We start from the raw sequence: 27,992 nt of genomic DNA, 5'->3' as shown, positions 1-27,992 counted from the left end.
TTTGCAGATGTTCTGCATTGTTCAAAATCGCCTAGAATATCTGGGGCAGCACAGTTTTATGAATTGGAAGATATCTCAGCAGTGGGTTGGAAATGTCTCCTTAAATTTGCAATAGAAACTGGCACCATGCGGGTGGACTATTTCAAAACGCATAACTAATGAACTCCATCTGGTATCGCTATGGTCTATGCGTGAGTGTAAGTCAGGCGGTTCAACCTAACATAACCTGGTGAGGTTTATATGCGAGCAATTTATGAAATACATTTGAATGATTTTTCTTTTAAAATACAGCCTTTTCTGAATAATCTGAAGAGAAAATAACTTATTTCAAAATATATGGTGGTATCCAAATCGAAATCTGAAATACAGCGTTTGTTATTTTCCGTGGAAAGAAAATAAGTACGCTTGGTCTTGCGTGGATTCTTACTACAAATAAATGAAAAAAATTGTGTTTTTGGAAATTACGTTTTTTGAGTTTTAACTTGCGGAGAAGCGCCACTCTGGTGATTAACGACTCGTTTTGTTGTTGTTTTCATTTGCTTTAATTGAGCTCAGTATAAAAAAATAAGTGAACTATTTTGGAGCTGTAGGCAACTTCACATTACGAAGGTCGGTTGACAGTCGCTGCTGAGGCGAAAACTCTTTAAGTCACTGTATATCGGAATAGAAATTTCGAGCTTTAAAAAGATGCCAACCAAGTGGTGTCATATATAAATTGATAAAAAAATATGGATGGATATGGACATATATCTACATATATGTGTATATGTATATATCTACTATGTATGTATTTGTGCACATATAAAATGTTGCAATGGTTTTGTTATTATCGTTTCTTATTTGCCGCCTCACTGACATTTGGCTGTTCTGCATGATGCCATTTTTTACAATGAAAAAATATACAAGCGCATACATACACAAGCATATGTACGTGGATTTATATGCGAACCAGGCAGCCAATGTAACTATTGCCCTTGCATGGCCGCCAGCCGCCAGTATTCTTCATGCTCCAGATATTTTTTTACTGCCGAAAAGGCGTCAACATGCAGACGCGTTTGATCGTACCCGAAAAATAAATGAATTTCATTTTTCTCTGTATGCGTAAAATTCAATAAACATATACATATGTACATACATACATTGCCACTAATAGAGAAAAAAAGGACAAAGTAGAGAATGCAGTTTACACTCGAGGACAAATAAAATCTGCATACACCTCCATTGGACAAATACAAGTAGATATACACAATACGCTATAGTTCTATACACACACTTATATACATACATAAATACATGTGTGTAAAGAGGATAACAGCTGTTGGGGTGCGGGCAGAACGGCAAGGTGCTGATTGGGGCGACCAACCATCATCGACTAGGAGCTGAAATGCGCATTCAGTCAAACACAAAAAAGAATGCAAAAGTGTAGTGATGAGACTGCGAGTCAACAGAGCGGAACCCACAATTTTTACACTGAATTTTTTTCTATTTTTTTTCGTTTTTTATAAAAATATATTATGTGGCAATATTTACGTGCATACACCGACCTGAGGTCATTTCGAAAAGTAACTTAAGTTGAGTTAAGGGAGAAATAAGAAATAAAAAATGTCTTATTCAGAAAAATATGAAATGTTGAGTTTTGTGAAAGGGCAAAGTGTCAAAAGTGGCCAAATTAACTTCAGTGCTTTTATATTTTTATTTAATAGAGTTGGTTAAACCATAAAAAATAAATAAATAAATAATTGGCGCGTACACTTCTGCTAGGTGTTTGGTTGAGCTCCACCTCTTATTTGTGGCGTGCGTCTTGATGCTGTGTCACAAATGAAGGGATCCACTGCGGCAAATGGTTTTTATGAGGAGTTTTTTCATGGAAGGCATTCACTCGAAGGTTTATCATTGCCTGCCGAGGGGCTACCGCTAAACCACCTAAATTTACATTAGCCCGTTATTACCGGTTTTAAAATAATATTTGTAAGCAAATTTGAATAAATCGGCTTATGTCTGCTTGATATAAGTTCACTTAAGTTCCCCAAGGTTTAGGTTGAAAATTGAAAAACTACAATATAAAAAATTAAAAAATTTCCTAAAGCGAAAAAGGCCTAAAATCATGCAAATTTCATAATATGAATTTTTGTACATTTTTTCTTTACTTTTTCGTAACATTTTCAGCAATACTTTTATTGAAAGATTTTCTTCTAAAACAAATTAGAATAAAAACCAGAAAAAAAATGGCAAGATCTAAAAACCGTCATTTTGGACTTAAGCTATTTTTCATTTACGCATTGCATATAGGTAACTGTTTGCAGGTGCTTTTAAGCCAACCAACGAAAAATAGTAAATGCGAAAGGCGCACGTAAAAACACTCAAAGTGTATTTATATGTACATATATTTGCGTATATACTCGTATGTGTGGCAGCAGCGTGACTTCCTGGAAATTGGTTGCATTGGCAGTGGCAATTCTTCAAGAGCGTGTGCCCTTTTGCAGGTTTTACCGCATCAAATTATTATTCTAGTGATTGTAAATTTTATGAAAAAAAAAAAAATATTGTTTTGGTTAACCATTTTAAGAAATTTTGGGAATGATTTTTGAAGAAAAGATTTTTAGATGGCGCTCTGCTAATTGAAATATGCGACAAAATTACAGAATATATCTGAATACGATGCTGTTATCAATTTTTCTAGATTGACTCATATAAAAAATTAGTTTTCTTGAAATTAACGTTGGAACGCAATATGTGATCTCATTATGTGATCTCTGATGATTTCATGATCTCTGATATAACTTGTACTGCAAAAAATTAATACAAAATAACATATGGTATGAGGCATTCTCTGAAATAAAAGCTGCTAGGAAGTTGATTTTGTCCAATTTGTTTGCCAATAATATGTGCATAAAGACAACACTCTTCAAGATAGTTTTAGTCTCATGCAACGCGTTTTTGCTATAATACATTATCAAGGTTTCTAATATATAAGTTTTGAACGGTTTCCTCAATTAAAAAAATCTTGGAAAAGTTTTTATGCAGAATTTTCTGAAGACTCCAAGAGACGGAGTAATTTAATCATACAAAATTTTCTTAAAAAAATGAAAAAGTTACTAAAAATTAAAAAAAAAAATTTCTTACAAAAAGTTTTGAAAAAAAAAATTTTCTGAAAACAAAATTTTTTCAAAATTTCAATTTTCAAATTTCAAAAAACAAATTTTTATTCAAAAAATTATCTCTAAAATTTTTTTCGAAAAATTATCTTCCAAATTTTTTCTAAAAACCAAATTGTTTTTTAATTTCTTGTCAGAGTTAAAACAAGTTTTTTCTAAGAAATCTTTTTTTATGATTTAAATTTTTCATGCTATTTAACTTTCAATTGTCTATAACTTTTTAATGGCTTCTGGAAAAGCTTTTATGACGAATTTTCTGATGTCTCAAAGAGATGGAGTAATTTAATCATATGAAAAGTTTTATTGAAAAAATAAAAAAAAATGTTTTCTTAAAAAAAAACATCTTAAAAAAAATCTTCTAAACAATTTTTTCTAGAAACAAAATTTTTTTTGAAAAGTGTTTTAAAAATTTCTTTTCTAACAACCAATTAAAAAAAAATTTTTACAAAAAAATTTTTGTCAGGTGATTTAAATTTGATGATTTTCAGATATGATTTAAATTTTTTTAAATGAAAAAGAAAGTTTTTTTACGAAAAAAGAAAAAAAATTTAAAGAAATTTTTGTTTGCCAGAATTTCCCCCCACTTTATTGGCGACGGGCGAGCGTCGCTGAGAACGAGAGGTATAGGAGTGCGTAGTAAAGAAAATAAGTACGTTCAACGTTATAAAAAATAAGGTTTTATTTAATACAAGAAAAAATTTTTCATAAAATCCAAAAATAATTATAAACAAACTGCTATCACTGCTAATGGTGAAATGCCCGAGTGGATTCCTTATTGCACGGATTTCACTTCCACTTGACGAGGGAATGCCGTCACCTTCCGTTTTATCACTGTAGTGACATCGTACGTAGGATGAAATATAAAATATATAAAAAGCCTGCCGGTTCCTCTGGCAGTGACACTGGGAGACTGAATAGAAGAACTGAAATTCGTTCTGACTCTACCGTCGTTCCACATCGTAAGTTTACATTATAAGGAAGATAAGACATCATCGCTTATGGTCCCTAATGTCTTTGAATGAGCGACAGACATGCTCGCGACAGCCTTGTAGCTACGAACTAATTTGGGCGGCTATATCCCGACACTTGTCCCCAAAGGGTTAAATATTATGTTATATTATAAATAAATCTCACATATAGTATGATAAGATCATGCAATGGAATCATTTGATGATGTTGTATGATCAGGTCATGTGATTCCAAAAATTTTGTATAGTTTTGATCTACTTATAGAGATAGCGAGTCAATAAATTTTTGAGCAAATTAAATATTATATATCAATCAAGTGGCGAGATCATATGATGAGGTCATATGATGAAATCATATGATTCCATCAGATGTATATTATATATTTTTAATATATAATATTTACAGGTACTAACTCTGTCAATATATTTTATTGGAAATTAAATATATCAGGCACATGATGAAATCATGTAATGGAATCGTATGATAAGATAATATGTGAGATCATGTGTTCAGTGTCATATGATGATGGATGCCATTTGCTAATGTTATATGATGAGTTCATATCATTCCTCAAAATTATATATTTTTAATCTGTTTTCAGAGCTAGCAAATCAATAAATTTTGTTGCACATTAAATATGACAGACGTATGGCGAGGTCATATGATGAGGTCAGATGATGAAGTCAGATGATGAAGTCATCTGATGATATGACATGATAGAGTCATATAGAGTACATTTAGCAGGGTATGACCTGTTATTTGTTGCTCTGTAAAATCAAACCTTAATTCGTACTTCTACTGCCAACAGTTGGAGCGTCTGAAGGAAGTAATCACCCAGAAGTGGCCTGCTTTGACCAATTGGATAGTCACTTTGCTCCATCAGGGCAACTCCAGGCCCCACATATCGATTGTTACATGCCATAAATGCCGGTAACTTCATGAGGACGTTTTTATTCATCTAATAAATATCGCGGACTACATAGCCAAAAGTGATTATCACCGAAACCTGTATATGGAGAATGAATCTGCCTCAAGAGCAGATTATAAAATCGCTTGCCGCAGTTTTCTGTCAATAGGGACAAGGGTTTCTATGAGAGCGACCTATTGGAATTACCTTCAAAATGGCAAAAAATGCAAAAATACAACATTTTTTTTATTTACACCACTGGCAAAGAATTTTTTTCCACATTTTTTGTACTTAATACTGTATTTCAAACAAACTCATATGCCTATAGTACCCTAGTGCAGCTCGTCTCATACTACACCTTAAAACACTCTCCCCACATAAGCACCTATGCCACTTATAAAATATCCTTCAGGTATCTTACGAATGCATGAAATCATATGCACGTAAATACTTAAGAGCAAATAAACAAATGAAGCGATACATGAAAGTATTTAAGTATGCCCAACACCATATCATAATTGTAGGAAAGAACAAAAACAACAGTAAGTGTAAAAGAACATTGGAGTGCATTTGGAATCCTTGTGAAATTTCCTTTTAACTGCCTGATTTGCGGACAATTTAATAAGTTCGACCATCAAACATTCAGTTTACTTTCCCTCCCAAATAAGGATTGCTTAACTGTGTATTTCTTTCACTGTCTCGTTTTATGGCACGTCCTTCCCAACCATCGGTGCCGCGCTTCTGCCGCGCCTTCTGTGGTCACCGAATTGTCATCATCCGTTGCCGCAATGTGTCGTTATTTATTTCATTTTCCCCCTTCATTTTACTCTTCCAATCTGAAATTTCATTGCAATCATTTATAATTTTTTCTTTTTTGCTATTTTTCGCCCGATTCTTCATTTAGTCTTCTCAGTTTTTATTTAACGTCGGCTGTGCTTTTTTGTTGTACACTCCAAAATCGCTTGTTTGCTGCCACACGCGCGGTGGCTATGTGCACGCCTTTGTTTCGACTGGGTGACTGCCATGACAGCAGTCATTCATCAGCTATTCGAAATCGCTGGTCGCGGCCATTTCTCAATTCATTCTTTTTCGGCTACATTTCTGAATTTTATTATTTCTCCCTAATAGATAAGCGATAAATGAATGGCGATGCCTTGTAATTTTGTGTGTTGTTCTTATTAATTTCATCATTTGTTTCGCTCGACTGAAGGAGTTAAAAGGCTCTCAAAGGTTAACCAGATCCTGTTGAGGATTTTAATAATAAAGTGGTCTAACACCTATCACCTAATCCCATCTACGATGAAAATTAACTTCGTTAAATCGCTGTCATACATTCTTACAAAAATATTCAGTATACTTAGAGTGCTCCTTCGAGTTTCATTTAAAATCTTCAAAAATCGTCTTCTGTTGCCAAATAACCAAAGATTCATGCATATTGAAAACGAAATAAAAATGAGAATTTTGTTTTGCGTTGGATAAGGCGAATTGACATATTTCAAGGAAAAAGTCATCCTTTGCTTGTTTGTAATTCATATTCTCCTGAATGGGTTATCCAATTCCGATGAAATTTGAATGATTTCAGCGAGCATGCCTGGAAAGGTTCATTACTATCATTAAACTCGCTAGATGGCGCTGAAGCCGAAATATTTATAGAAATCTTATGTAAGGTCCGATTTGTATAAGAATTACTCGATTGATTTATTAACTGTCTAAAAAAAAATATAATTGAACAAAGAAAAAAGTGCTTCCGAAAGGTGACGCTGGGGCCAATGTATACCAAAAGTTATATTTATAGTTCGATCTGGTTCATACCAGGTATATATCTTAACAATCTACAAATATATTAGTTTTAGGAAATATATACCAACTAGCAGGCTTTGGCGTTGAAATGTTCCCAAGAAGCGTACTTATGGTCCGATTCGGTTCTAACTTACTTACTTAGTAACTTTGGTTCTTACTTACTTATTTAGTAGTATGTTACTGAGTAATGTCTTGCCAGGTGCCTCACACACCTTTTCCAGTTTCTTAAGCCAAGAGAAGCCAGATCATCATCTTCAATTCGGTACTTGCACCGGACACGAGCACGTCCGGACGTCCCTTTTGCCGTCGATCCCCAATTACCGTTTCAAACACGTTCTTCGCCAAGGCATTTCCTTTCATATGGACGACATGACCCTGCCACCTTAGTCGCGCAGGGTGACTCGTTTGACCATGTCAATCCCTTCGTAGAGCTCAAGCAGATCGTGGCTCATTCGAATGCGGTAAGCGTCATCTACGCGAGCAGTGCCAAAAATCCAGAAATCCATAAAATTGCGAAGTACTTTCCTCTCAAAAGCTTCAAGACCTGCTGCATCTGATTGTTTGACTGTTAAGGTTTCAGCACCATAGAGCAGCACCGGCATAATGTGCTTCTGGTAGAGGGTTGTTTTCGTTCGTCGAGAGAGGGCTTTAAAATAGCCGTAAAAGCGGCGGTGATATCCCGCTTGGTATGACCGCTCTGATCCACACATAGAATATAGAATATCTCAGCTAACTAAAAACAAGTGTTCCCTTTAAATATTTTCTTTAATTATTTAACTTGAAGAGACTTAACAAGAGAGATTTGCGGAAGGATTGCTATTGAAAGTTTGCCCCCTTTGACTCATAATAAATGGAATCCTGTCCAGGTGATTCTGAAGAACCGAAATAACTACATCCGTTTTTTTTTTAATTTTGAGAATCTATTAAAAATAAGTCTGTGCAACACGGGGTCTCACGGAGTTTTCCATCCTTAGCTAATACTTTCATCCAATAATAAAAGTATTTTAATTAACAACAACCTGGTTTTCGGGGTAATCCATTAAGGAAACAAATTAAGGTTAAATTAAATTGAGCACGATATTTAAGTCTTGTCGGGGCAAGTGCTCTCAGAAATGATATTTAGCTTCCATCGACGCAGAGGCGCCACAGAAAAATGAGTCGTTAGAAAGCTTGCTAGAGGTATATATAAACCGAATTATAGCACGGCAGATCCAAACTAGTCAACTCCTGTAAAGATGAGATCAAATCATTTTAAAATTTCTCCGATCTGGGTTGCAGGAGATAGGAACATAGAAGGAAATGAAATTGCTGATGAGCTCGCGAGGAAGGGGACTGATTGGGTCTCTGAGGAAGTTTCTCGGCCATCGGTATCATCCCGATTGTTGTTAAAGAGATGGAGCTCCATGTCTTCATGCGAGCTCTGCAAAACGAGATTCTGGATTCTGGTTTATTAAAGGGCAGCAGTGATTTTGCGTTTGCCCGGTTGCACTTCCAGCTACAGCCGAAAAGATGCGGCGGACACCGTCAAGTTCAGGATTTCTATAATATTTTCACCTTAGCTTACCCACTAACTGCTGTTTTTGCTATTTCGAGAATACTTTAACGAAACTGAAATTCATAAACAACAAACGAACCACTCTGGCCTACTCCAACGTGGATGATAATTAAAAAAATGCCCCACCTACAGTAGCCCTTACTCACGCTTACCCTGGTTTAGTTCAGTTTACATGTGATTTACTATTTTTCTTCCATTTACTGTGAATACATTTCAATTAAGTATTGCGAGTCTCTCACATCCATGGGATTAAGTCTTCAGTAGCTGACGGGAAGTAAACACAAATATTTACTACAACAACGCAGTGGGGACTATTTCAAATCATTCATAGAATATCTAATACATAACGAACTGAAATCCGAATCCAAGGAAATATTCGCTTTTAGAAAGTAACTACACTGCCGAGGATCTTCGCATTACTACAGAATACAATTCATGCGATTGGAGTTGGCCAAACCATCACCCAGAGCTGCCACCACTACTTCAAATTTTATTACTTCGATTTTGCAAGCGTCACTTTTTAGTCACTTCACTTCACTTTTCATAAAAGCACTTCGCGATAAAATAATTTTCTGTGCAAAAAAAAAAAATGCAAAATAATCTTTATTAAAAAAGTTAACAAATTTCGTAAGCTGGTAACACTTATTTTTTGTAAAAGTTTTCTACAGGCGAATTTTCACTAATACACAAATTTATCGGGATATTAAAGACCACATAAGTTGGTGCTATTACCAAAGAAGTCGCACTAACAGCAATTTTTTCCTGGGACTCATAAATGAGCCAATGCTCAATGGAGATTTTTCGACAAATTTTGTTCAAAAGTTCTAGAGAAGGCAATTTTGACCAATTTCAATAATTTTGTTTAAAGGCTGGAAGAGATCGTCTAGGTCCAAATTAAAATTGCTTTTTATTATATCAAAATACACCCTTGAAAAGGGGTATCTTTATAAAAAATTCAGAAAAACTTTAAAAATAAATAAATTGCATGTATGCAAATTCGGTTGGTCAATTTTTTATACCAGTTCTAATCAATAATAATATGTCACGGCCAGTACGCAAATTTCCTACCTCTAACTACCTAAATCGTCCCCTAACTACCTAAAAATGTAAACACTTTTTTTCAAGGACAAACCTAGAAAATTCGCCGGAAAAAATAAAAAAATTTATATCTATGGTTTTAAATTTATTATCGTGTAATAAAAAAATGCCAAACCGAATTTGGATACGCGTCAGTGGCGATAAATATTTTTCTTCTATCTAAAATAAAACAAAAACACTATCAACACTCTCACAAAAGCGTTCAAATACTGTGCACTGCTCCATGACATTCTCTTTATCGGTCCACTCAACCTTCATTTGTGATGCTTGCGCTCCATTTTCAGGGGAGAGTCTCCCCCTGGTTGGTTGGTTGGTTAGAGTGGTGATTCATCCAGAATCCAACTGGCGCTTCCGCACCATTTTGTTGCCACATCCTCGTTACCAAATAGTTTAACAGTTATTTGCAGCAGGACTATATCCAGTCTGTGCGGTTTAGGAACCTTATTAGGTTATTGACGTCTACGCCAGACAGTTGCTCGAGACTCTCGAACAGCGGTTTGCCCAGGGTTAACATTCTGTCCTTCCATAGGGCAGGGCATTCACAGAGGAAATGGAAGATTGTTTCTTTTTCCTCCGGTTGTTTACAACTATGACAGTATGTGTTGTGAGGGATGCCCATTTTGGCGGATTGTTCTCCGATAGACCAGAAGCCAGTTATGACTGCCGTAAGTCTACAGGTGTCGTTTCATGTTTATTAATGTCAACGATTGCTTGAGGTTGTAGGTGGGCCATAACGTTCTGCTGATTTTGCATTTCGTCTGGTCTCTCCATCTACAATCTGCAATTCGAATCTATTTTAGGGAAATTGCATTCTTGACCGCACCTAGTGGAGTGAATACTGGTACTGCAAGAGCGCTATTCATGGCAGATCCCCCTTTTACCAGTTCATCAGCTTTTTCGTTACCTTCTATGTTCCGGTGTCCCGGGACCCAAATCAAGGTTACTCTATGGTTTTCACTCAAGTTGGTGAGGCTATTCCTACTTTGCTCCACCACTTTAGAGGTTGTTATAGTCGCGTCCAGCGCCTGGATTGCGGCTTGGCTATCCGAAAGAATAGCGATATTGCCCTTAAAAGAGAAATCTGCGATTAGTAACCTATAGGCTTCCCCAATTGCTAGTAATTCCGCTTGGAAGACGCTGCTGGTATTAGGGAGACGCACAGATTTTTCAATTCCAAGTCTATGAGAATATATACCAGCTCCAACACCACAATCCATTTTACTGCCATCTGTATAGACTGTGGTATCGAAGTTGTTTAGAGAGAATCCCTTCTTCCATTCTTTTTTAGATGGAAAGAGTGTGGCAAAATTCCTGTTGAACGTTACCATCGGGACGATGTAGTCAGTCCTCACCGAGGTTAACTGAGTTTGTCGCAATAATAGACTAGCGTGACCATAAGTTTTTCCTTTCCAGCGACCCGCTTCATTTAACCTAAATGCACTCATGGTTGCCGTCTTCTTAATATGTAGGTCTATTGGAATAACGTGTGTCAGTGCATTGAGAGCCTCTCTAGGGCATGATCTGATTGCACCGACCGTTATTTCACAGGCTGATCTTTGTATTCTGCCGAGTAATTTGGTATTGTACTCTCTCCCTAGAGCTTTCCACCAAACTACCGAACCATACTATAGAATGGGTCGTATAACCGCCTTATACAGCCATAATGTATGCTTAGGTTGAAGACCCCAACTTCTTCCAAGCATACGTTTGCAGGCATATAAAGCAACTTCTGCTTTCCTTACCCGTTCTTCGACGTTTAACTTCCAGCTAAGTTTGGAGTCCAAAATTACCCCTAAGTACTTTGCACTGGTTGATAAAGACAGAGTTTGTCCGTTGATATTTGGTAGGGTAAAAATTGGTACCTTGTATCTGGTGGTAAAAAGCATAAGTTCTGTTTTACGCGGGTTTAAACTTAGCCCACATCCTGTGGCCCAAGAGTTAAGCTCGCCTAACGCCCTTTGGATGATCCCACTGAGCGTATTTGGACACAGTCCTGACACCATTAACACCACATCATCAGCGTACGCCACCACTTTTACCCCACCTCCGTCAAGTTTTGTTAAGATTTTGCTGATCACACATAGCCAAAAAAGTGGAGATAATACTCCCCCTTGTGGAGTGCCCCCGTGTACCTTCTTGGTTATGTTGATATTACCCATATTAGCTTTGATGATCCTCGTTTCTAGCATGGAGATGACCCAGTTACTAATGCAACTGTCCACCTCCAGATCTATCAACGCCCGTTGGATGGCATCTGTGCTAACATTGTTAAAGGCGCCTTCGATATCCAAGAATGCCGCCATGGTATAATGTTTGCTCTCTAGATAGCCCTCTATTGTTCCGATAACCTCGTGAAGCGCCGTCTCCGTAGATTTGCCTTTAAGGTATGCGTGTTGTGCAGTTGATATACCAGAACTCTCCAAAGAGCTTCTGAGGTGCGTATCCAAAAGTCTTTCAAAAGTTTTTAACAGGAAAGACGACAGACTGATTGGCCTGAAGTCTTTCGCTGATTCATGTCCTCTTCTACCTACTTTTGGTATGAAGACGACCTTGACTAGTTTCCAGCTATCTGGAATATGGCCTAAGTTTAAACACGCTTTAAAAATTTCCTCTAACCATGGTAGGATACAGTCCAAGGTTTCCTGTAACATCTTTGGAATGATCCCATCGGGCCCCGGAGATTTAAAGGGTGAGAAAGATTTGATTGCCCATGCAACTTTTTCTTTGGTAATGATTTCATTTGCAATATGCTGTGGATTATATTGGCTCCGCCTAATGTTTCCCCTCTCACTTTCGTAAGCGCTGCATCCCGGAAAATGCGTGTTTAGCAGAAGCTCTAGCGATTCTTCTGCTGTAGCAGTCCAAGTTCCATCAGGTTTCTTGACCTAAGAAGCCATAGAGTGGTCTTTGGAAAGAATCCGGCTAAGCCTAGCAGAATCCCTAGTGGATTCGATTGACGAACAGAATTCCCTCCAGCTCTCTTTTTTGGCGACCCTGATTGCCTTCTTGTACTGTCTCCGACTTTCTCTATACAATTCCCAATTTCCCGTCGAGTAGCTGAGGTTAAACGTTGATCTAGATTTTTCCCTGAGTTTTGAGAGCTCACTGCTCCACCAAGGAGGGTGAGTTTTTTTGCTAAATTTTATGGGGCAGGACGTTTTGTAGGCCCTACTAAATGCCTTTTCCAGTGTTATGACCCTACTCTCAAGGCTTTCCGTGAGAGTGATTTGAGGGATAGGAGTCCCTTCTATCCTCTTGTTTACTGCATTTTTGTACCTCTTCCAGTTGGTTCTTAAAGGATTTCGATACGGTTGGGGTGGATCTACCTTAAGATCCAAATCGTAGAGGATCCAACTATGATCAGAAAAGGACCTTTTATTGGATACCCTCCAATTCTCTACCCTTACTAAGCTATTTTCAGACAGTAGAGTAACATCAATTACTTCCTCCCATCCTCTGAAGTACTCCGTCCTAGGAAAGGTGAAAGTGGGAGTGTTACCCCTGTTACATACCGATAAGTTAGTATTAATAATAAAATTGTATAAAGACTCACCTCGGTCGTTTGTCTCGGAGCTTCCCCACAGCGCATGCCTCGCGTTGGTATCGCATCCGAGCAGCAGGTTCTTGTTTCTGGCTTCACACACCAGCCGACGAGCCTCCTCGGGTGGTGCTGGCCGATCATGTGCCATGTAGATGGAAGCCAGTGTGACGCCGAAACCGTCAGCCGTCACATCCTGTGAATAATATGATGGGATTAAAAATATATTCAAATGTTTCTTGGCTACAATACAAGATCTGGGGTTACCTTCAGTCCGTTTGTAGAAAAGGTTGTGGTTTTTTCCAGTGAAGAACCTTCACCTCGGTGCTCCGCACCCAGGGCTCCTGGATTAAAGCGATGTCGACGTCCTCCTCCGCCAGGAGAACGGTTAGGTTGTCCGTTGCAGTCCGCGAGTGCTGCAGGTTTATTAGGACAACCTTGAGACCCATGCTGCTGGTCACTTTACAATTTGACGGCGTCGCCAAGCTGCACTCCCGGGTGCTGCTCATTAGCGCCATCGTTTTTGGTAGATGCGGCGTCGTCAATTTGCATGCCTGTGAGCAACTCGTTGGCGCCGTCAACCTCGTCCTGTTCATCCTCCGGATTTGCAGATCGAAATATCTTCAGTTGCGTTTTCCTGACGCCGAACCGAAGTTTATTGTCCACTTTTCCCAGTGGCTCGATACTTTCCTCCGATATTTGGAGAAGGAAGGACACACTGTTCTTTTGCGGAGCCTCCGCTTTGATGATGCTCCAGTCATCCATCGGAACAGTGCGGTTGTGTGCCTGCAAGTATGGAATAAGTAGCTTAGCTTCGAATTCCATGTTCGGGATCCAGATGCGAGCCCTCGTCCGTCGAGGGATTTCGCTGGCCGCGATTAGTTTGAGCCTCAAACCTTCCCAGTCGCTCTGGATCTTGCCCACAACTGTTTGCAGGAAGTTAAGGGAGAGTTGATCATCGCACTTGATCACCCTGTATCCGCGGACCACCTCCATTGAATCAAATCCTGGCACATGACCCTCCGAGTCTCCTCTTAAAGACGTAATAAAATTTTGAGCAGTCACCTCGGAATGTGAGCTGCCATTCCAGCGGTTGTCGGTGTTTGAATATGCGCCAAATCAGCTGTAAATAAAATTTTGGCTCTATTTGGATGCTAGCGCTACCAGGAGAGTAGCACTGTCAGCATGAAAAATAGCCTATAACCTGCCCAGAATAGTTTTTTATATACCACCAGCAATCTTGTCAAATTAATGCATCCGTTCCGGAATTTAGCGGCTTCAAGGAGACAGACAATCAAACAAGGTTTTTAAAAAATTTCCTCTAATATTATGCTACATTTCATATATTCCATAAAACAATTTTTTTATAATATCAATTCCATCACACTGAGAGGACAGTCATACTAATTAATTATAGTAAAGAAAAAGATGAAGAGCAGTTAGATTTGAGAATAAATTCTGAAAATGTAAGAACAAACTGCAAAAAGAATGGAATAAAATTAATTTTGAAGGTAGAGCGCGAATTGGTTTTATTTATGATTTATGAATATTATTGATAATTATTACGGCAGAAAATATGAAACGCTTTCCGAAATATAATTTCCTCAGATTCACCATTTTTTAAAGGATTTCAACAACGAAATTAAATAATTTCAGTAAAATTTAGATTTTGTACTTAAATTTATGAAAAAGAATGCCATCGAACTGCGCGAACTGTGAAAAACTGCGGAACTGTCAAAACAAAGCACTGCTAAAAAGGAAGCTCTAACTTTGAACACCCTTTATGTATATGTTCGGACACTAATACGCTAAGTATTTGGATTTGACTCATTTCATCTGTTATTCCTTACCTACTCCTTCTGTTTTTTTTTGTAATTTTTTTTGTAGTCTTTTGGTATTTTTGTTTTTTTTTTGTTTTCGTTTTTACCAAAGGTCCATCCTGTCATGGGTAATTAGTGCTTGTGCTGTTGTTATTTTCATTTCCACTCTTGAAATGACACTGTCCCACTGTGTTGACGCGCTGACAGACGTAATAGTCGAACAAACAAATAGCGAACACTGCCAAGACATGAGTGCGAAAGGAAGCTATGCAACTCAGCTACTCGGCTTGCGATAATATTGACACAACAAAATACTGCTGCGAGACGGAACAATGCACCGATACTACTTTAAAAGTTCAAATCAAAGTAGAAGCGAAGTACACAAACAATTACGCTCTAGAATCGATTGCAGTAATAAACGCTGAAGCCAACGATCGGTCGAAAGGACACGTCTGAAGCAACTAAAGTGCATGTGAAGGTAGAAATTGGCTGACTAAACGTGAACGCTATTTATTGAATTTTAAGACCTGAAGAAATTGTGGAAAGTAAAGGTAAATGGTTTTAATAAATTTCTGTTAACCCTTTTTAAGGCAGAGGCGATATATTTACCACCAACAAAAACTTTGTTTATCTTTTTATGTAAGTTATCAAAGGAGTCCTAATTTGTTGCACTGGCAATTAAGGAGGTCTGGTTTATTATTATAAAAAAAATGACGTTTGTGTGACATATTTTTTCTTGGCGCCACTAGCTGTCAAAAATTGCGGTAATTTTGAAAAAAAATTTGTTACTCCGTGAATCTTCATATTTTTTATTTGAAAGGAGGTAAGAAACTGTTTTTTTATTATGTATTTATGTTTATTCTACAAGTTGTTTGCTATACCTTACAAGTTACTATCGTATTTAGATGTGAGAAGACTTTTAACTCGGTGGGAAAAATATTCCCGCTGCCCGTGGCGTGTTATGTACATTTGTTGAACTAGTTCCTTCTTTTCTCAGATTTCCATGAAAAATGCCGCGCTATTTGAATAAAAATGATATTGAGTGAAGTTGAGTCATGGGGTAAGGTTTTCTGGACATCCAGGCCAGATCCCGATGAATTTGATAAGGTGACAATAAAACCTCGGTATTTATTGAATAGAAGAGCACGTCCAGTAGCGCATTTCAAAAAGTTTTTTAGTGATGAAGTCTTCGATTTGATTGTTACTCAGACAAACTTGTATGCGGAGCAGCAAAATATAAAAAATTGGCAGCCTGTTGACACACAGGAAATTAGTGCTTTTTTAGGCATTCTCATTATAATGGGCTATCATATTCTTCCACATATCGATTTATATTGGTCATCGCATCCTGGATTTCGTATGAATGAAATAGCTGAAGTTATGCCAGTAAAACGCTTCAAGAAAATTTTAGAGACTTTGCATTTGAACGATAATAGTCAACAACCAAGTAGAGAAGATGTAAATTTTGATAAATTGTATAAAATTCGTCCTCTTATATCTTTACTTAGTCAATCATTTCAAAACAATGCCTTTAATTCCTCTTCCCAAAGTATCGATGAGAGCATGATACTATTCAAAGTAAGGTCCAGTTTGAAGCATTACATGCCGCTAAAGCCCATAAAAAGGGGCTATAAAGTGTGGTGCTGTTGTGATAGTAGCACAGGGTACTAGTATAACTATGAAATTTATACAGGTAAAACAGGACAAGGAACAGAAGAGGGTCTAGGGGCGAATGTCGTAAAGAAATTGTCAAGTAAATTAGCGCAAGAAGATTTCAAGTCTCCTGTTACATTCGATAACTTTTTTTGGGATTTTTCTCTCATGCAGTACTTGTATAAAAAAAATATTTATGCCACTGGAACAGTAAGAAGAAATAGAGCAATTTTACCTAACATAATAAAAAATAACACAAGAAGAAACGGCAGAAACAAAAGCCTAAAGTTGAAAAAAGGTGAATTCAAGTGGGGAACTAAACAAGATGTAGCATTTACTGTGTGGCAAGATACTAAAGAGGTTTTATTGTTGACAACTGCATTTCATCCTAAAGTAGAAGTAACAACTGTACAAAGAACGCAAAAAAATGGCACCAGGGAAGCTGTAAGTTGTCCTATGGTTGTGAAAGCATACACCAAAAGAATGGGCGGTGTCGACCGTTTTGACCAAGTGAAGGGGACGTATGCTGTCGGAAGGAGAAGTAAACGCTGGTGGTTGCGGATATTCTACTTCTTGGTGGACGCAAGTTTAAGTTTGACAAACTCTTTCATTTTATATTCCCTAACGTCGAGAGTAGAACAGCTTACCAATTTAGAATTTCTGGAGGCTGTTGCCAGAGGATTGATTAGTGGCTATAGCAGCAGAAAAAGAAGATCAAGCTTGCCTACATATATCTGCAAGAAATCACGCATACAATGCCCAGAGGTATATCAAAAAATTGTAAATGCTGTACCTGAAGAACTGCGGTTTGTAAACGTAGGTGACCATATGCCAGCAGAGTTGGAGACTTACCGACGCTGTAAATTGTGCAGCACAAAGGTCAAAGATAAGCGTAGCAAAATAAAATGCAGCAAGTGTAATGTCCCTCTTTGCATCACGCCTTGTTTTGCACAATTTCATAGAAAATAATGTCTCAAATTCAGTTTGCATGTGGCTCTGTTGACGGGCAGTGGGAATATTTTTACCACCTATTTTTCCAAAACTTCCGAAATAATTAGAGTTTTTCTTTTAAGTTTATTTTTGTTATATAAATAAAAACATGCCAAAAATATAAGCACAAATTATTTTATTACTCTGAATCCTTCTGCCTTATAAAGGGTTAATGGTTTAGCGAGTGTATATAAGCACTATATCATAACTGATAGGCAACGCTAAAAGTCTTCTATACACCTGGGTCACCCTGAAGTGACTAAGGCTTCAAGAAACAGCCGAATGGGAAGCGAAGTAAGGGCAGAGCAAAGAAAAGATGGGTAAATGCAGTTATCGACATATCTCAAAGAGATTATCGTGAAAAACTAAAGGCTGTTAATAGCGAACCCAGAAAACTGGAGGAAGTTAGTTGCGGAAGCAGTAGGATTGTCATGCTAAGAAACAAAAAAAAAAGAAAAAATAAGAATAAAAAAGTAATAAAAAAATAATAGGAAATAACTGAATCATCACAACTAAAAAAGAAGAAAATACCCTCAGCAGTCTCCGTTCTCATATCAGTTGGAACTAGAAAGTTGCAAGCTAATCTTACTCAAAACCAGTTAAAAAGACAGATTCATCCATCATGGAAACTAATTGATGCTCACTCATCAAATCAACGTTTTGACAAAACTTGTTTTTTTTACTTTTAATGAAACAACATACACTTTAACCCTCCGTTGGGTACCTAGGACTGGCCAGACCTATATTTCTATTAAAGCCAGCGACTTGAGCTTCCAGGTAGTTTCCTCGAATTTATTTTTCTATACATTTATGGATATAACTTTTTAAAAAGGATGCTCGAACAGGAAAAAAAATATATTTAAAAAGTTACATCTTCGGTAGGGAGCCTCGGGTCTGGCTAGACTCCTATGTTTGGACCCGAAGTTTTTTATTTGCAAGGAAGTTGATGGGCTCAGAAAAAGTAATGCGGCACTAAGTATTTTGACGACTTCATCGAACACATCGGAATTTGCAAACATCAAAAATCGTATAAATAATCCGCCTATTGTTTCCCATTCACTGCTTGTTTGGCTATGGAATCATTTTTCAACAAAACAATTACTATCACTGGGATTATGGCATTGTGGATTATGATAAGGCAAACAATCAACCGGAGGTGATACGCCGACGCACTCACAGCGAAGAGAGATTGTCGAAGAGTCTTTGTGTACAAGGAGGCCAAAAGCTTCATCGAAAAACTCGTTTCTATTTTATTGTATGCAAGAATCTTGTGTGTCAACAGCACTCAAAAACATGTTTTGATTGCCTTCCACTGAATCCATAATTAAATATCATTTAGTATTTTAACATAAATTTCATTGAAATCAACGTTCTTTTTTAAAACTTTTTTTCGAAATGTGCCAAAAACTAAGCAAAAAACAAAAATTTCTGTTAAAACAAATTCACAAACCAAAATATTTTCAGCTAGCCTAATGCATGCCGAAGCCCGTGAAAAATGTATATTAAGAAATTAAAAATATATTCCTGCGATACTTGGAAATGAAGTATAAATGTGGCGCATTTTCCACATATCCCCATAAAAATGAATGCAAATACGATACATAGAGGTCTAGCCTGACCCGGGTGCTCAACCAAAGGTTTGAAAGAAGGTGTCCAACGGAGGATTAAGGGAGGTTCATCTCGTTGTGAAAATTATTTTGTTAGAAATTATCTATTCAAAAGCTTATAGAGTTAATGACAGAATGATAAGTTTACAACATATTCACAAGTTTAGATAAAGCTTTTTCTTACTCAAAATTAATTTAAATTATTTTCTTATAAATATATAATATATCACATTTTATAACAAAAACCACATAAATCCAAGTTTGAAACTTTATGTAAAATTTTTAAAAATTTATACAATTTCTTTCAAAACTACACGTTTTTCGAGCAGAATTTTTTGGAAATTTTTTTGCATGCAGTTTTATAGCGCATCTAATTCTAATTAGTATAAAAAATGTAAATATGAAAATTTCCTTAACGGTGTGCGCCGACAAACACGACGCGAAGTCGCGTCTCCGTTCTAGGATCGGCTGGAACCAATTAGCGTGTTCGAGAATTTTTTGGCTTTATATATACGCAATGCACGTCGACATTGCGCTCAGTTTAATACTGAACGGCATTATCAACGTTCTGGGTGCAGCGGTTGGGTTAGAGTTCGAAACATTATGGCAAGCAGTAATAAGAAGGCGAAGACATACCATTTCCATTCGGAATGGGAAGAACAATACTTCTTCACAGAAGTTAAAGGCAAAAGTGTTTGTGTGTTATGTAATACATCTGTGTCAGTTCCTAAAAAAGGAAATATTGAGAGGCATCATAAAACTGTACATTCGAATTTTGAGAGGGCATTCCCGTTAAATTCTGCCACCAGAAAAGAAAAACTGAAACATTTAAAAATCCAGTTAATTGGACAACAGTCAATATTTTTGAAAACAATCGACAAAAATAAGGCTGCAACTGAAGCATCTTATCGTGTTTCCCAGATAATTGCACAAAAGAAAAAACCTTATGAAGATGGGGAAATCATAAAACAAGCATTTTTGGAAGCTGCAGATTCTTTATTCGCCAACTTTAGAAATAAAGACGAAATAGTGTCTGCTATAAAATCTATCCAACTTTCTGCTAATACAGTGATGAGGCGAGTAGAAGTAATGAGCAATGATATTTTTTTACAGTTAAGAAGTGACTTAGATAACTGCATTTATTTTTCACTGCAACTGGATGAATCAAGAGATGTTGTTGACACCTCACAGATGGCCATATTTGTCAGGATGGCTTTTAGTGATTTTACAATTAAAGAAGATCTTTTGAAGTTTATTCCACTCAAAGGACATACTACTGGGGTAGAGCTGTTTTCTCATTTAAAAAATCTCATCTCTTCTGAGAAAATTCCAATATCAAAAATGGTAGGCCTGACAACTGACAGTGCTCCAGCTATAGTGGGTTGTGATAAGGGGCTCGTGGCGCTATGTCATAAGGATGAACGCTTTCCACAATTTCTTAGTTACCACTGTATTATACATCAGCAAGCATTATGTGGAAATTTTCTAAACTTGAACAACGTTATGGGACTGGTGGTGAAAATTGTGAACAAGATTAGAGCTCAAGCGTTACAAAGAAGATTATTTAAAACCTTGGCTGATGAAATTGATTGTCAATACGGAGAGCTACTTCTTCACTCTGAAGTGCGATGGTTAAGCAGAGGACGAGTGCTCAAACGTTTCAATGATGTCCCGCCTGCTATACTCCAATTTTTCAAAGAACGCGATGAACCGATTCCTGAACTGGAAAATTCGACTTAGCTCAGAGATTTTGGTTTTCTTGTGGACATTACAGAGAAATTAAATGAACTTGCAGCTTCAAGGCAGGGATAAAGAATTAGCGGAAATGATTTCTGATATAAATGCATTTATTACAAAACTTGAACTTTGGGAACAAAACCTAAAAAACCGCGATACTAAGCATTTTCCTATTCTTTCCGAAAAGATATCCAAAAATCTATTAGAGCCCTATGACAGTAAATATCATATGGAAATAGTTTCTAACTTGGAGGAAAACTTCCAAAATCGTTTCAAGGATTTCAGCAAAATTGCTTTAGTGACGCAATTTGTTGTTTCACCCTTCATGGACATTGATATACAATAGTTTGTAATTTGTGTTATGAACAACTTTGGCGAAGACATTGCTGTGACAGAAATGGAACTGATTGCTTTTCAAAGTGACTTGACTTTAAAATCTTTAGGTTCAAATACAAAATGTATATGGACTTTAGTAAGTAAAGATAAGTATTCAGTTTTGTGTCGTGTTGCGTTGAAAGTAAAAGCGTTATTCAGTTCAACTTATTTGTGTGAATCTTCTTTTTCCAATATGAAATTTATTAAAAATAAATACCGCAATCGGCTTGCAGATATACATTTAGATAACTGTATTCGAATGACTGTACCAAATTATACTGCAAATATTAAAAAAATTATGGATGAGTCAGAACGTCAACCTTCTCATTAAATATGCTCTTTTTATCTGCCCATATTTTATTTATATAATAATGTACTATTACTGTTTTGTTGTTTTTAAGTCGCTTGTGATTTGCCATTATGACTGCAAAAAATTTTGTTGCGATTGATAGGTGTGAACATGGATGTATGTAGAACGTATATTAGTAAAATAAATACATGTATTGTATGTCGAATATAACTGTGTATGTCGAATATAACTGTGTATTATCGCTGTTTATTTCAAAATCTTGAAAGTAGCTCAACACATTGAAAACGTTGGCGACCACTGACTTAGAGTAAGAACTCCCAGGGGAATTCGTTACTTAATAATGAATACATTCTTATAACTTTTGCATTTACGTATATTACGTCTTAAATCTTTGCATTAAATTGTTAGGCTGACATTTTTTTAATCTTGAAGAGTAGCTTATTTTGGAAAGGTTATTTGCTCGGTTAGTCGGATGAGTCGCAAGTCGGTTGTTGTATCTCTGGCTGAGGTTGTTAATTCCTTCGAAAACTGTCGTAACGTTTAGGTCACGGTACAATATCTCGTTTCGTAAAACCATGTCGCATTGGCACACATGCGGATCACCTTCGACTGAAATCTTTTCATAGTTTCTAGATTTCATTTTGCAGCTGAGCCCCATAATTGAACTCCATACGTCCATATCGGTTTCAGAAGAGATTTGTAGATAAGCACCTTATTGTCTAGTGTAAGTGCTGAATTGTAGCCGATTAACCAGTGTAGTGATCGCAATTTCAGTCCAAGTTGCTTTCGCTTTAAAAATATATGTGATCGCCAAGTAAGACGCCGGTCTAATAGAATACCTAAATATTTGGCATTATCTGTGTGTGGTATTGGAACGCTGTTAAGAGATACGGCAGGGCATGAGCCATTTCGAAGGCTGAATGTTATCTGCGCCGATTTGCTTTCGTTAGCTTTTGTGCGCCATTTTTTCATCTAGTCGCTAACACTGTTAAGGTTTTCTTGTAGGTAATCAGAAGCAATTGAGGTAAGGGTACTCCTGGCTATGACGACAGTATCATCTGCATACGTGGCTGTGTAAGTGTTCTTTGATAGTGGCAGCTCTGCCGAGAACAAAGTGTACAAGACGGGGCCCAGAACACTTCCTTGTGGTACACCTGCTCTAATTGCGTGAAGGTTAGTGGTTTCGTTGTTTACTTTAACAAGAAAATGTCTATTTTGCAAGTATGATTTTATGAGCATATAACAGTTGTGCGGTAAACCCCGCTTAAGCTGGTATAGCAGGCCTTCATGCCAGACTTTATCGACGGCTTGCGTTATATCTAAAAATGCCGCTGTACAATATTGCCTCCTCTCAAGTGCTTGTCTAGCGAAATCATACACACAATTAACCTGCTCTCTGGTGGAGTGATACTTTCGAAAACCAAATTGGGGGGCTGGAATGAGATCCTTTGCTCGATTATTGGATTTATCCTTTTTAAAAGCAACTTTTTGAAGAGTTTAGAGGCAACAGGCAATAGACTTACTGGCCTGTAATTAGAGACAGCGGTCGGGGTCTTCCCTGGCTTTTGTATAAGGATGATTTCAGCAACTTTCCACTGAGTTGGGAAATACTCTTGTCTGATCATCGCGTCAAATATATTGGTGAGGAATTTGTATCCACATATGGGCAGTTCTTTTAAAACCTTACTAGTTATTAGATCGTAACCTGGTGCCTTTTTGGTTGCTGCGTATTTAAAATTTTGAAACGGAGCTGAGAGAAATTCGTTAACTTCTGAGCCTACCTCCGCACTTTGACTCGGAAATGGTTGGAAAACATTTGATAGATGTTTGGCAAACTCTATTGCTTTTTGTTTATAAGTTTTTGCCCAATCTCCATTACGCTTTTTATAGCTGCGTTGTGAGTCGTTGGTTGTGACATCTTTTTCGTTGCCTTCTCACTACTCACTGTAGTCCGTAGCTTCCGTACGTGACAAGTTAGATACGTATTCATGCAGTTCTGAGCTTTTTGTGTCTCTTATAGTGTTTCTTAATTGTTTTGTGAGGTTATTTAGCTTTTTTTGTCGTTCTTGTTTCTGGCGCTTTTCCATATGCGCCGAACCTTTCGTTTTTCTGATAATAATATTTTGACGCGATCATTAATATGTGCTTCAGCGTGAGTATGCCTAACTTCCGGCGTAGCGGTGCACGCAGCTCTTTGAGTGCAGTTGTTGAAAATCTTAACGGCCGTGTCCAGATCAGAGATGGATTTTAGTGCAATATTTAGGCACAGTGAATCCTAGAATGATATCTGAATTACCTTTGTTATGAAATTCTCATTAAAACCCCTGGATTTGTGATGGGGAATTAGTGAAATTTCACTAATTTTTTATGAACTTTGAAACCTATATATAGAATATGAATATGGCTTTTATCCTCATTACCTAGGCTTACCTTTATAAAAAAAATTGTTATTTAAAAACTAAAGAAAAACAATTAGTCGAAATTAGTAGAAATTAGTTCAAAACCGTGATTTGCATGTGCCATGGGTTAAATAATATTTTAGGGAAATATTTAAAGATTGCATTTAATTTTTTTTTAGATTCCCCGTAACGGTATTCAAATGAAATTTTTTTATTTGTTTTTTAAGTATTGTTTATTATTATTATCTGCTTTAAAATATTACTACTTTTTTAAATGCTAAAACTTTTTCTCAAATACATCCATTCATAATTTGAGTTCAATGACTTCAAAAAAACAAGAAAAAAAATCTATATTAATTTTGTTGAGTAAATTTTTGCTAAATAATTATCAACATCCTGTCTATGTCGACTTCAATTGTTCTGTCGTCCATTGTTGTTAGTTTTATACTCCGTCTGTGTGCTCTTTTCCACCGCCGTCACATTTTTCAACTTTGCTGCTTTGAGGCTTTGCGAATACAGGAAATTTTACGGTATTTGCAAATGTTAATACTTTTCTTCGTCATTGTTGTTGCTATTATTGTTGTTGTTTTTGAATGGTGCTATTGCAACTCAAACATAACTTTACATTCGTTTTTAATGAAAATAGCACGAGAACCGTAACAACAAATGTTAACATAAAAATATGCGGAAAACCAGCAGATCCGCTGAAGCCACAACTGAGTATTGTCTCTATCCCGCTGTGCCCGTGCCGCCCCACCCCACCCGAGGTTGTTTATTTAATTAAAAACGAAAACAACGCAATGTTGCTAACATTGAAAGTTTTTCATCATGAACAACAAGAACAATAACAATAGCAACAACAACCACAATGAAATAATGCACTGCTCTTGTCAGTGCCATTGTCGATGCTGTATTGTTGTTGTTATTGCCTTTATATTTACTTTTCAAAATATCACCGTTGATGTGTGTTTTTCGTTTTTTCTCGCGCTGCCATTGTCATTTACAAGCAAAACACATACACCGAAGCACTGATGTTCGGGGAGATGAGTGCAGCAACAGTGGCTGGTTGTTGTTGGTTTATTTCACCGGCGAAAACCGCCAAGCGGCTGTCAACGGAACTCAAATTAATGCATTCACATTTACGAATTCTGTGAAAGTTGTGAAAGAGTTGCCATAGGGAAACACCTATACCACTACATTTGTGCGTGTATGTGTAGGTATGCATTTGCAAGAAGGTGTGGCTGTATGGGTTTGCGTTTCGATGCGTGTTTTGTGGCTTCGGTAATTTTGCAATTGCGGCTGCATAATATTGTATTAGAGAGTCTAGCGAAAGAAAAGTGTTTGCTTTCTACACTCACCGGTGGGTGCGTGGTGCATACCACAAAAAAAAACACTCCCAACTTGCTTCAAAATTAATCAATTTGTTTGATTGGCCACGATGAATGTTGACGAAGCACTGTATCGCTTCCTCGTACCCAGGCCAGACCCCCTAGAATGTTAAATTGAATGATCAGCTAAGGCCATAAGCCGAAAGGCCATCAACTACCAGCTAAAATGATAGAAATATTTGTAATATTCTAGCAAAGGTATTCCTCTGAGCCCAACTTCCTAGGTAAATTTTAGGATTTGTAATATTTTTTAATTTTCTTCCTCTGGTAAATCATCCTTAACCTGTAAAATAAGTCTTTCCCGCTTATGCATCAGTGCTGGGCATGGGCTCTTAGCAAGTTCCTTTGGAGTATATGCTCAGGTTAGTAGGACGATAATTTAATCTTCATTGCCCTGTCAGAACTCTTGTGTTTATTATTATCTCTAAGAGTATAATGAAAATGCAAGAGACATGCAGAAGATGAGGGCATTTAGGTTAAATGCAGTGGGTCGCTGGAAAGAAATGCGTATGGCCATGTCAGTCTATTACTGCGACAAGCTCAGTACAGCTCGGACTGGACAGAGGACTGGCTACATCGTCCCGACGGTAGCTTTTATATGAATTTTGTCAGTCTCTGTCCACCTCCAGAGGAATGGAGTACGGGACTTCTACTAAAGAATTTTGACACTAAAGTCTGCATAGATGGTTCAAAAATGGATTGTGGTGTTGGAGCTGGCTATATCCTCATAGACTTCAAAGAAGAAATTGAATCTACTAGCAATGTCTTCCAGGCGGAAGTACTGGCTACTAAAGGTTAGGTTAGGTTGACCTGGCTGGCTGAAATCTATCACATAGACATATTGATCCTTAGTGTTACCAGATGGAGCTAGACCCTTACGTTTCTTTGTAGTAGACATCTTGTAATACGTCTGCGTCTTTTGCGAATCTAAGTAAACGTTGGAGCTCTATCCCCGAGAGATTTTCTAACTTCTCATATTGTAAAGCTCCTAAGCATTTTAATCTGGTTCTAGCTAATGCAAGACAGGAACATAGAAGGTGTTCTAGCGTTTCCCTCTCTTCTAGTTCATTGAAAAATCTGCAACTATCGTTGTTTGTGATTCCTATCTTGTATGCGTGCGCCGCTAGCAAATTGTGGCCAGTCAGCATACCTACGATAGTTCTGCCTTCTTTTCTAGACAGAGCTAGTACGAAACGGACATATTTATCTGCATTCTGTGTACACATGATTTTCGCGGTTTTACAAGTGGCTAGATTATTTCACCTCCTGTCTATCCGTGTTTTCATATCCGCAGCGATGTCATTGTTTACCGTATTTAAAGGTTTCAGTATGTCGTTTTCATGTTCGAATTGTCTGTAAACAGCGCTTGGCAATCTCATCTACAATTTCGTTTCCTGCAATGCCCCTATGTCCGGGTACCCTATAGATATGCAACCGTCTGTCTGCGGCTAATCTCTTTATGGCTTCCCTGCTTTTTAGAACATTTTTAGATGAAATTTCATATGAGTTTATTGCCTTTATCGCAACTTGGCTGTCAACGTTTATATTTATTTTGGAGTTGCTTGATGTCTTTGCGATTGCTATCTCTGCAGCCTTTCCTAGCGCAAAGACTTCTGCTAGAAAGATGCTACAGTGGTCAGGAAGCTTAAATAGCAATAGATCCCTGCCCCTATGCCGTCTACAATTTTTGAGCCATCGGTAAATATATTAAGAGTTAGGTTTCATTCCTTTTTTCCACCCCTCTTCCATTGTTGTTCGAAATTTCTCCACCCAATTGCATTTCGGAGACATATAGTCCGTTTGGATTCTATAACTAATTCCTATTGAGCTACATATGTCCGAATGTCTTACAGGTAAATTCGCCTGTCGCGCTGAGTCTTACGGACGATTAAGCTGCTAGGCAATATCAATCGGTGACAAGTTGAGTATTCTTTCAAGCGCTGCCGTTGGAGTAGTTATCAATGCACCTGTTGTGCAAAGTGCAGCAAGACGTTGAATACCTTCCATAGGCTTTTTATATGTCGGTTTTCTCAACGCAGTCCACCACACCAGAGCGCCGTATAGTAATATTGGCTTCACTATAGCTGAGCTACAGTGCTGTAGCAGTCCAAGCACAAAACCTCGAAACTGGTCCAACATAGCAGAAGTAGTCTTCCCAACTTGATTTAAACCATAAAGTTACCTTGATTTAGGTCTCGGGTGACGAACTGACAAGAGGGGGATCCGCAATGAATAATCCTCTTCCAGACTCGTTATCCGCACCACTTCGTGCAATCGAGAATGCAATTTCCTAGAAATATCTCCGAATCGCGGATTGTAGATGGAGAGACCAGACAGCATGCAAAGTTAGCAGAAAGTTACAGTTGTGTTGTAAGCAACCAGAAGCAACTATGAAATTATTTTGTAGAATTAAAGAGAGGCTGTTTGCATTGTGAAGGCAGATAATAAAAATTTGCGCGCAATTTAATTTTGTTTGATTCTAGAACATAATTGTCACAGCTCACTTACTGGCTTCAGTGGTCAATTGGGATCAGACGTTAATTACTCTAAAAATGATCGACTATTCTAGCCGAAAACCACTGATTCAGGTATGGGTACCTCTGGTGCGATCCTTGCTGACAAAGCTAAAACGAGATCTCTGCAAGTTTATTTTCTAAATTAAAGCCAGTAAAGGAGTCTCATCTCAGTTTA

The sequence above is a fragment of the Anastrepha obliqua genome, chromosome 3 (genome assembly GCF_027943255.1).
Source record: "Anastrepha obliqua isolate idAnaObli1 chromosome 3, idAnaObli1_1.0, whole genome shotgun sequence".
Lineage (NCBI taxonomy): Eukaryota > Metazoa > Arthropoda > Insecta > Diptera > Tephritidae > Anastrepha > Anastrepha obliqua.
The sequence above is the reverse complement of the archived record's forward strand: the minus strand, read 5'-3'. Positions refer to the sequence as shown.